Consider the following 11,412-nt stretch of genomic DNA (forward strand, 5'->3'; position numbering starts at 1 on the left):
CTTCTCTAAAGAAGACATCCGGATGGCCAACAGGCACATGAAAAGATGTTCAGCGTCGCTCCTTATCAGGGAAATACAAATCAAATCCACGCTCAGGTATCACCTCACGCCAGTCAGAGTGGCCAAAATGAACAAATCAGGAGACTATAGATGCTGGAGAGGATGTGGAGAAACGGGAACCCTCTTGCACTGTTGGTGGGAATGCAAATTGGTGCAGCCGCTCTGGAAAGCAGTGTGGAGGTTCCTCAGAAAATTAAAAATAGACCTACCCTATGACCCAGCAATAGCACTGCTAGGAATTTACCCAAGGGATACAGGAGCACTGATGCATAGGGCCACTTGTACCCCAATGTTCATAGCAGCACTCTCAACAATAGCCAAATTATGGAAAGAGCCTAAATGTCCATCAACTGATGAATGGATAAAGAAATTTTGGTTTATATACACAATGGAATATTACGTGGCAATGAGAAAAAATGAAATATGGCCTTTTGTAGCAACGTGGATGGAACTGGAGAGTGTGATGCTAAGTGAAATAAGCCATACAGAGAAAGACAGATACCATATGGTTTCACTCTTATGTGGATCCTGAGAAACTTAACGGGAACCCATGGGGGAGGGGAAGAAAAAAAAAAAAAGAGGTTAGAATGGGAGAGAGCCAAAGCATAAGAGACTGTTAAAAACTGAGAACAAACTGAGGGTTGATGGGGGGTGGGAGGGAGGAGAGGGTGGGTGATGAGTATTGAGGAGGGCACCTTTTGGGATGAGCACTGGGTGTTGTATGGAAACCAATTTGTCAATAAATTTCATAAAAAAAGAAAAAAAAAAGAAAAAAAAATAAACATTTGTTGAATTTATTGAGTACCTGCTATATGCTAATTTCTATAAGTGACACTAGGGAAGCTATAAAAATAAAAATACATATTCAAATTAGAATTATGCCCCCAGGAGATGAAATTTGTGTACAAGCTTATATAAATCAACTCTCTAATCTAATGATTTAAAGAAAAATATAGCCACCCATGCAAGTTATGTCCCTCATGGAATGTTCCCAATCAGAAAGCAGTAGTTCCATCAAAACAAACAAACAAGCAAACAAACAAACAAAACCTAGATTCACTGAAGAGAAGACTAGATTTTCTAATTCAGTATAACAATAAATTAAGTACTAAAATTATAATTTGACTTTGCTGGAGACCATATTGTACAGTTCATAAAGGAGTTACTTTGAATGCTAGAAGATATAGACTCTAATCTTTTTTACTTATCATTTAGAATCTCAATTTCCTTATCTATAAATAAGGACAATAATGCCCACCTTGAGTTGTAGGAATTGAAGGAAATATTGTACATTAAATGTCTAGTATAGTGCCTAACACACAATAACAATTAGCCATAATTAAAAGACCAATAGATCAAAAGCTAAATCTATATTTGAGACCTTGGTTACAGATCCTTCAGAGTAAGGAAAGTAACACATTGGTTGCATGCAGGATTTCAGGGAAATATGTCAGAAATGATAGAGAAATAAGAGTGGGAATGGGAATAGGCTGCATTTTTATTAGTGTGGTTTCCTGCCTAAGATTTCTTTCTTGGATGGCAGGAGGAATGAAGGAGATGTAACCTCGGTGAAGCCCAAAAGATTAAGTGTACCTGTTAGACCTTTCAAATACATATAAAGGCTGAAAATGAGTAGACCGATTATTTCATAGGCTTATTGATACTGATTTGCTCTGTGATACATGGAACCAATTATAGGCATTTTGGGGAAAGGTTGGACCTATGCAGCCATGATTAGTGGCTGGTTTCCTCAGGTATATGGTGATCCACATAACACCCTGGAAAATATACCTGAGCCCTGTGAGCTGCATTACCCCTCTTTATGTGCCTTACTTCTCTCTTTTATCTGGAAAAGAGAATAGTCTCCTGCATTTATCGTCATGAGTGTCGACTTGATAACATTTATGATGTGTCTGAAATGCTCTTAAATCTCTAGAAGTGGAAAATAAACTGTGGTGAGAATATGGAGTAAGAAACCCAACGAATGAGGAACAGCTGTAGTCAAGACAGTTCCACTCTCAAATATAATCAACTGAAATCTTAGAATGAAACTGAAATATTTTGGGGGACTTATGTGATCATTAAGGATTAAAAAAACAGGTTTATGAGCCAAATTCTGGATTGCAGAATATATGTTATATTTGATACTAAGTTTCTCTGTCTGAAGAAGACAGGTACATTTCAGATCCTCCATAGCAAATTACACCAAGGGGAAGAATGACGAGAGATTGTCCACCTAGATATATTTGTGACGGTCCATTCAGTGAAGACATTTCAATGACTGCATGCTGAAATTTAAATAAATTCTATCCATTAAAATTTAAACCACTGATTGTAAATCTGGGATCTTTAATAATTTTACTACCAATAAGAAAACTGAGAAGGAACTCACGGGACATGCCAAGCTTTCACAACAACTGAAAGTCCATAATATGAGTCAGTTTTAAATAATTTTCAGTATCTTCAGTTCAAAAATAAAAAACCTTTAAGAAAAATAAATGCCAAATATATCTAAGTGTTATTAATTCTTAAAAATAAATGCTTAACTGTCCATTTACCCAGTAACACTTTTACAAACAAGAGCCCCAAATACCAAAATGCCTGAAAGTAGATCGACATCCTTGTAACACTATAAAGTTCAGCTTTGTTGGAGCCAATGTTATGGCTGAAATGGTGAACCCACATAGAGAAGTAACTCTGTGGCCACCTTACTTTTCTCTCACCTATTTCATTAACAAATGACTTTCCAGTTAAAATCATAAAGCTAGCAAGATTGATAAATTACCAATATTGATGAGAGAACTTTTACCTTGGTTTTATAATTCTGATAATATTAAGTAGATGAGAAATACCCAATCTAAAGGTTGTTACATTGAACATATTTCAGATATCAAGATGCTATGGCGGTGCTTTATGTCAAAGAGGAATAATAAGAGACAGAGGTTTTATGAGAAATAAATACTATTGGCATTATTTACAGGATGGTTAAATATAGATACTTTAAATACACATGTAAGAATATATTCACTATGGTGTAAAAGGAATTTTTAAATAATACACCATACAAATTTGGGGAAAATAGATTGCCTAATTAAAATACAAATGTATTTGGGCACCCGGGTGGCTCAGTCAGTTAAACACCGCACTCTTGGGGCACCTGGCAGGCTCAGTTGGTTAAGCTCCGACTTTGGCTCAGGTCATGATCTCACAGTCCGTGAGTTCTAGCTCCGTGTTGGGCTCTGTGCTGACAGCTCAGAGCCTGGAGCCTGCTTCAGATTCTGTGTCTCCCTTTCTCTGACCCTCCCCCATTCATTCTCTGTCCTTCTCTGTCTCAAAAATAAACAAACATTTAAAACACCCCACTCTTAATTTTGGCTCAGGTCACCATATCACAGCTCATGAGTTCTAGCTATTGAGCTATCTGCTCTCACCATGGAGCCTGCTTCGGATCCTCTGTCTCCCTCTCTCTCTGCCCTTCTCCTGCTTTCTCTCTCTCTCTCTCTCTCAAATAAATAAACATTTATAAAAATACAAATGTATTGGAGCACCTGGGTGGCACAGTTGGTTAGGCATCCAACTTTGGCTCAGGTCATGATCTCGCAGTTCACAAGTTCAAGCCCCACAGAGCTCTGTGCTGACGTCTCAGAGCCTGGAGCCTGATTTGGATTGTCTCCCTTTCTCTGTACCCACCCCCAAACCCACTTGTGCGTGCTCTCTCTCTCTCTCTCTCTCTTCCCCTCCCTCTCAAAAATAAATTAAAAAAAATTTTTTTTTAATTAACAAAAATGCAAATGTATTAGTGCAAGCTATTAAGGTAAAAAAAATTCCTATTAAGTGTGGCCTATGCCCATATCTTTTTGCCCTTTTCAAAGTTTACTTAGGTTCCTTATTCCCCATGAAGTTAACAGGAGTTTGCTATACACAAATAAGGTATACATCTCAAAATTTAGATACTTTTGTTCTGAGCTATAAAATTATTTTCCTCTTGTATATAAAATGTTAATGTTAAAATCATTTTTAAAAGACATATGCATATCTTTAAAATATGCATGTTACAGGGGCGCCTGGGTGGCGCAGTCGGTTAAGCGTCCAACTTCAGCCAGGTCACGATCTCGCGGTCCATGAGTTCGAGCCCCGCATCAGGCTCTGGGCTGATGGCTCGGAGCCTGGAGCCTGTTTCCGATTCTGTCTCCCTCTCTCTCTGCCCCTCCCCCGTTCATGCTCTGTCTCTCTCTGTCCCAAAAATAAATAAAAACGTTGAAAAAAAATTTTTAAATATGCATGTTACAGTGTATTCATATGTTTATAATTGTGTCCCAAATAGAGCAGACCCTTGATAAATATTTTATTATCTTTCATTTATGTTTTCCCTTTCATGGCGGTCTGGCTTGGTCTCAGAGAACACATAGAAAATATAGGGTCCATTTCCAAACTAACTGCAAAGAATAATAACCTCTTTGATGAAAAAAATAATATTGAAAACTTAACATTTATAAGATTTCTCACTAATTTACCAGTGGAACTGGACTGTCTTCACCTATGGGAGTTATTTAAAGGAAGAGTTTTCTATGTACTATTATTTTAATGAGGACAGGTTCAAAGACAGTTTGAAGAATAGCAAGGATTCATAGAGCTACATGTTTTCTTTTAAAAGTGTGACGTTGTAGCTCTAGATTTTCCTAACATTTGGGGTCAGAATACAAGGCCAGGAAAAAGGGCAAAGGTGATTCAAAACCAGTAGATTAATTTACTTTTAGCCAATTATAATTAATATCGCATCAAGGCTGTTTACATTTCTGCAGTCATCCATATGCATTAGCGGCAGGTTAATGTGCAAGCCATGAACCAAATGATAGCTTGCATAAATCTCCACTGTTGTTAGATAGGAAAGTCCATTGCCCTATCCTTACTTACTTCCTGGGAATAACCTTTGATCTTCAGATTAACAGGAAAAATAATTACTGACTTTGGCCAAACTGGGATTAGTCATTTCAGCTCAGAGTGGCTGCACAGCTGGAGACAGATGTGCAGGTCTCCTGCATAGATCCTAAAGAATCTTCCCCAAGCGTTTATATCTGGCTTGTCATTCGTTTATCAGAGCCCAAATGTTTCTCTTTTGTAAACGTGTGTAAAACATTCTCAGAATTTCAAACAATAACAAATCAGGGCTGGATGTGGCCAAAGGCAAAAAAAGAAATCTTCCATTTGCCCAAATCAGTTGTGTTATCAGAATATGAGCGCTAAAAACATTACGCAGACGCGTGCGCGCACACACACACATACACACACACACACACACATGCAATTATTGTAATATAGATGTTAATAATTTGCTCAGAGAGAATAATAGAGAAAATGTCAAAAGTTTAAATAAGATAAAATTGCTATAGAGAATATTTGTAATTGTGAAAGTATTTTTTAATGTGTTAACTCTTGAAGTTAATTTTTATTGTTAAATCTGTTTTTCTTCTTTCCCTTTTTATGCATTAATATCATAATTAATATTTTTAGGAAAAACAATCTACATGAATATAATATCCCATGTGAAATTTTATATTTACTGTTGATATGTTTACATGTCATTTGTTCAGAGAAGATTAGTCATTCATTTATTCAATAATATTCTTTGGAGTCTATTAAGTGCTACTAGGTACAGTTGTAGGCATTGGGGATACAGACAGAATGTGTATCTACTCTATAGGCTTAGGTGGAATATAAATTCTACTGAGAAGAGACAAACAGTAAATAAACGAGTAAGTAAATTTCAAGTATGGAATGATGGTGGGATGAGAATTCAACAGAACATGACTGAGAGTGCTGGGACTGAGTGTGCAGACTGCTGTAAATGAGGTACTTCATCAGGAGACCTCCCTGAAATCTGTGTCTCCCGGGGTAAGACTCGATGATGATAAAGAGTCAGTCATAGGCGAATCTAGGACTAAAAACTGTCTAGGTGGATGAGCAGCAAGGACAAGGATCCCAGGTGGGACTGAGCTTGATGTACTCAAGGAACACAAAGAAAGCCAGTGGAACCAGAGCACGAGAGCTTAAGCAACTTGGCAGTCGCTAATTTTCACTTGGTCTTGGAGGCTATGGTAAGGAGATCTGATTTTATTTTACATGTACTTTGGATTTTTTCAAATATATTTTGAATCTTTTCCCCTAAGGAGAATTGATAACATGGAAAAGCTAGAACTTTCTCTTTATAAGTTAGTGAATAAGAAAGAAAAATAGGTACAATGAGGCCTATTCTAATGTTAAAAAAAACCCAACAGACTCCTCTTGTTTTGTAAAATAAATACATAAATCAGCCAAATTATTATTATTTTTTTGACTATCTCTTTAGGCTATTGTCAAACACAAGGCAATAAGGGAAATTTCAAGTTAGATTTCACAACTGTCAAAAACCTCCTGGGGCTGATTTTTACATTTTATTGAGTTTGGCTCCTGGATTGTCTGCTTTGACAGAACCGACTTTATTCATGTATCACACAGACACAGACTAAATAAATAGTCAGTATTTAAGGAAATCTATTGTTTTTATTCCAGGTGTTCACTAGAGCTTAGCTCCCTCCCTACTCACTTAAAATATGACAATCCAGAGGTCACACCACACTTGAAACCAGCTCAGGACTCTCATATTTTTTAAACCTAAGCAATATGTTCCCAAAGAAATCAATAGCATTTTACTAAAGAAGTCATTAAGTATTATTTTAATTTAGCTTCTCAAAGTCAATAACTTTACTCTGATAAAATCTACTACATGACTTGTAAAAACAACTAGAAAAATACAAAGAAAACCTCACAGGTAATTCCACAATTAAGAGATAGCCACACAAAATTGATACACCACTAGCCAGTTTGATCAAGAAGAAAAAGGAAAGGACACAAATAAATAAAATCAAGAATGAAAGAGGAGAGACCACAACCAACACAACATAAATAAAAACAATAATAAGAGAAAATTATGAGCAATTATATGCCAATAAAATGAGAAATCTGGAAGAAATGGACAAATTCCTAGAAACATATACACTACCAAAACTGAAACAGGAAGAAATAGAAAATTTGAATAGACCCATAACCAGTAAGGAAATTGCATTAAAATCAAAAATCTCCCAGAAAACAAGAGTCCAGGGCCAGATGGCTTTCCAGGGGAATTCTACCAAACATTTAAGGAAGAGTTAACCCCTATTCTCTTGAAGCTGTTCCAAAAAATAGAAATTGAAGGAAAACTTCCAAACTCTTTCTATAAAGCCAGCATTACCTTGATTCCAAAACCAGACAGAGACCCCACTAAAAAGAAGAACTACAGACCAATTTCCCTGATGAACATGGATGAAAAAATCCTCAACAAGATATTAGCCAACCAGATCCAACAATACATTAAAAAAATTATTCACGACCACAACCAAGTGGGATTTATACCTGAGATGCAGAGCTGGTTCAATATCCGCCAAACAATTAACGTTATTCATCACATCAATAAAAGAAAGGACAAGAACCATATGATCCTCTCAATAGATGCAGAGAAAGCATTTGACAAAATACAGCATCCTTTCCTGATAAAAACCCTAAAGAAAGTAGGGATAGAAGAGGCATACCTCAAGATCATAAAAGCCATATATGAATGACCCAACGCTAATATCGTCCTTAATGGGGAAAAACTGACAGCTTTCCCCCTAAGGTCAGGAACAAGACAGAGATGTCCACTCTCACCACTGTTATTCCACATGGTATTGGAAGTCTTAGCCTCTGTAATCAGACAACACAAAGAAATAAAAGGCATCCAAATAGGCCAGGAGGAGGTCAAACTTTCACTCCTCGCAGATGACATGATACTCTATATGGAAAACCCAAAAGATTCCACCAAAAACCTGCTAGAACTGATTCATGAATTCAGAAATGTTGCAGGATATAAAATCAAGGCACAGAAATCGGTTGCATTCCTATACACCAACAATGAAGCAACAGAAAGAGAATTCAAGGAATCGATCCCATTTACAGTTGCACAAAAAACCATAAAATACCTAGGAATAAATCTAACCAAAGAGGTGAAAAATCTATACACTGAAAACTATAGAAATCTTATGAAAGAAATTGAAGAAGACACAAAAAAATGAAAAAAAAGATTCCATGCTCCTGGATAAGAAGAACAAATATTGTTAAAATGTTGATACTACCCAAGGCAATCTACATATTCAATGCAATCCCTATCAAAATAACACCAGCATTCTTCACAGAGCTAGAGCAAATAATCCTAAAATTTGTATGGAACCAGAAAAGACCCCGAATAGCCAAAGCAATCTTGAAAAAGAAAACCAAAGCAGGAGGCATCACAATTCCAGACTTCAAGCTACACTACAAAGCTGTAATCATCAAAACAGGTTGGTCCTGGCACAAGAACAGACACTCAGATCAATGGAACAGAATAGAGAACCCAGAAATGGACCCACAAACCTATGGCCAACTCATCTTTGACAAAACAGGAAAGAATATCCAATGGAATAAAGACAGTCTCTTCAGCAAGTGGTGCTGGGAAAACTGGACAGCAGCATGCAGAAGAATGAACCTGGACCACTTTCTTACACCATACACAAAAATAAACTCAAAATGGATGAAAGACCTAAATGTAAGAAGGGAAGCCATCAAAATCCTTGAGAAAAAAGCAGGCAAAAACTTCTTTGATCTTGGCCACCGCAACTTCTTACTCAATACATCTCTGGAGGCAAGGGAAACAAAAGCAAAAATGAACTACTGGGACCTCATCAAAATAAAAAGCTTCTGTACAACGAAGGAAACAATCAGCAAAACTAAATGGCAACCGACGGAATAGGAGAAGATATTTGCAAATGACATATCAGATAAAGGGTTAGTATCCAAAATCTATAAAGAACTTACCAAACTCAACACCCAAAAAACAAATATTCCAGTGAAGAATTGGGCAGAAGACATGAATAGACACTTCTCCAAGGAAGACATCCAGATGGCCAACCGACACATGAAAAAATGCTCATCACTCATTATCAGGGAAATACAAATCAAAACCACAATGTGATACCACCTTACACCTGTCACAATGGCTAACATTAACAACTCAGGCAACAACAGATGTTGGCGAGGATGTGGAGAAAGAGGATCTCTTTTGCATTGTTGGTGGCAATGCAAGCTGGTGCAGCCACTCTGGAAAACAGCATGGAGTTTCCTCAAAAACTAAAAATAGAACTACCCTACCCAGAAATTGCACTACTAGGCATTTATCCAAGGGATACAGATGTGCTGGTTCGGAGGGACTCATGAACCCCCATGTTTATAGCAGCACTATCAACAATAGCCAAAGTATGGAAAGAGCCCAAATCTCCCTCGATGGATGAATGGATAAAGAAAATGTGGTATATATATACAATGGAGTATTACTCGGCAATCAAAAAGAATGAAATCTTGCCATTTGCAACTACGTGGATGGAACTGGAGGGTATTATGCTAAGTGAAATTAGTCAGTTAGAGAAAGACAAAAATCATATGACTTCACTCATATGAGGACTTTGAGAGACAAAACAGATGAACATAAGAGTAGGGAAACAAAAATAATATAAAAGCAGGGAGGGGGACAAAACAAAAGAGACTCATAAATATGGAGAACAAACTGAGGGTTACTGGAGGGGTTGTGGGAGGGGGGATGGGCTAAATGGGTAAGGGCACTAAGGAATCTACTCCTGAAATCATTGTTTCACTATATGCTAACTAATTTGGATGTAAATTTAAAAAAATAAAAAATAAAATTTAAAAAAAGCTGATTAGAAAAAAAAAGAGATAGCCATAGTTAATATTTTAGTTTTCACTTTCCAGTCATTAAGACTTTTTAACTCTACCTACTCTATTATTTTCTGTTTTCTTTTTTTTTATTTAATTTAATTTATTGGAAGAATAATTTCATATTCTTCTAAGACACAGAATTACTGATAATAATAGATAAACAACAACTATATAACCAAAATATTCTACTATCAAACCTTAAAATGTTCCTAAATGTTCCATTTTATATAAAAAAGTTTTCTGAAATCATAAAACTCCTAGAAGAAAACATAGGTTGTAAGTTCTTTGACATTGGTCTTGGTGATAAGTTTTTTGGGATTTGATACAAAAACCAAAGGCAACAAAAGCAAAATTAAGCATTGGGCACTATCTCAAACTAAAAAGCTTCTGCATAGCAAAGGAAACATCAATAAAATAAAAAGACAACCTATGGAATAGAAGATAATATTTTGAAATCACGTATCTGATAAGGTGTTAGTATCTAATATAAATATGAAATTGTACAATTCAATAGAACCAAATCATTTAAAAAATGGACAAAGATTCTAATTTTTTTAACGTTAATTTTTGAGACAGAGAGACAGAGCTTGAGCAGGAAGAGGGGCAGAGAGACAGGAAGACACACAGTCCGAAGCAGGCTCCAAGCTCTGAGCTGTCAACACAGAGCCCAGCGTGGGGCTCAAACTCATCAACCACGAGATTATGACATGAGCTGAAGTCAAGACGCTCAACTGTCTGAGCCACCCAAGCACCCCCAAAAATGGGCAGAGATTCTAAATTAACATTTTCCAAAGGCATAGAGATTGCCAACAGGAATTTGAAAAGGCGCTCAACATCACTCATTATCAGGCAAAAGCAAATCAAAAACACAATGAGATATCACCTCACACCTGCAGAGTAGCTATTATCAAAGACAAGAAATAATAAGTGTTGGCAAGGATGTGGGGAAAGGGAAAACGTGCGCCACTGTGCATGGCAATGTGAATTGGTGGAATTCATATTGCGCCACGATGGAAAACAGTATGAAATTCCTCAAAAAACTAAAAATAGAAATACTAAACCACCAGTAATTCTGCTTCTGGGTATTTATCCAATAGCAATGAAAACACTAACTCAAAATGATATTTGCACACCCCACTCTATGTTCATATCAACATTATTTGCAGTAGCTAAGACATGGAAGTAACTTAAGTGTACATCAATGGATGAATGGATAAAGAAACTGCAATATATATAATGGAATACGTGGAATCCTATTCAGCCTTAAAAAGAAGGAAATCCTGCCATTTTCAACAACATAGAAGGAACTGGAGGACATTATGCAAATGAAATAAATCAGACAAAGAAAAACAAATACCATATTATCTTACTGATTTGTGGAATCTAAAACAAAAACAAACAAATAAACAAGAACTCAGAGGTACTAAGGACAGATTGGTGAATGCCAGAAGTTGAGGGGTAGGTGGTTGGAGAAATGAATGAAGGTGATCAAAAGTTACAAGCTTCCAGTTATAAAGTAAGTAAGTCCTAGGAAGT

This window comes from Prionailurus viverrinus, chromosome B2 (assembly GCF_022837055.1).
Source record: "Prionailurus viverrinus isolate Anna chromosome B2, UM_Priviv_1.0, whole genome shotgun sequence".
NCBI lineage: Eukaryota > Metazoa > Chordata > Mammalia > Carnivora > Felidae > Prionailurus > Prionailurus viverrinus.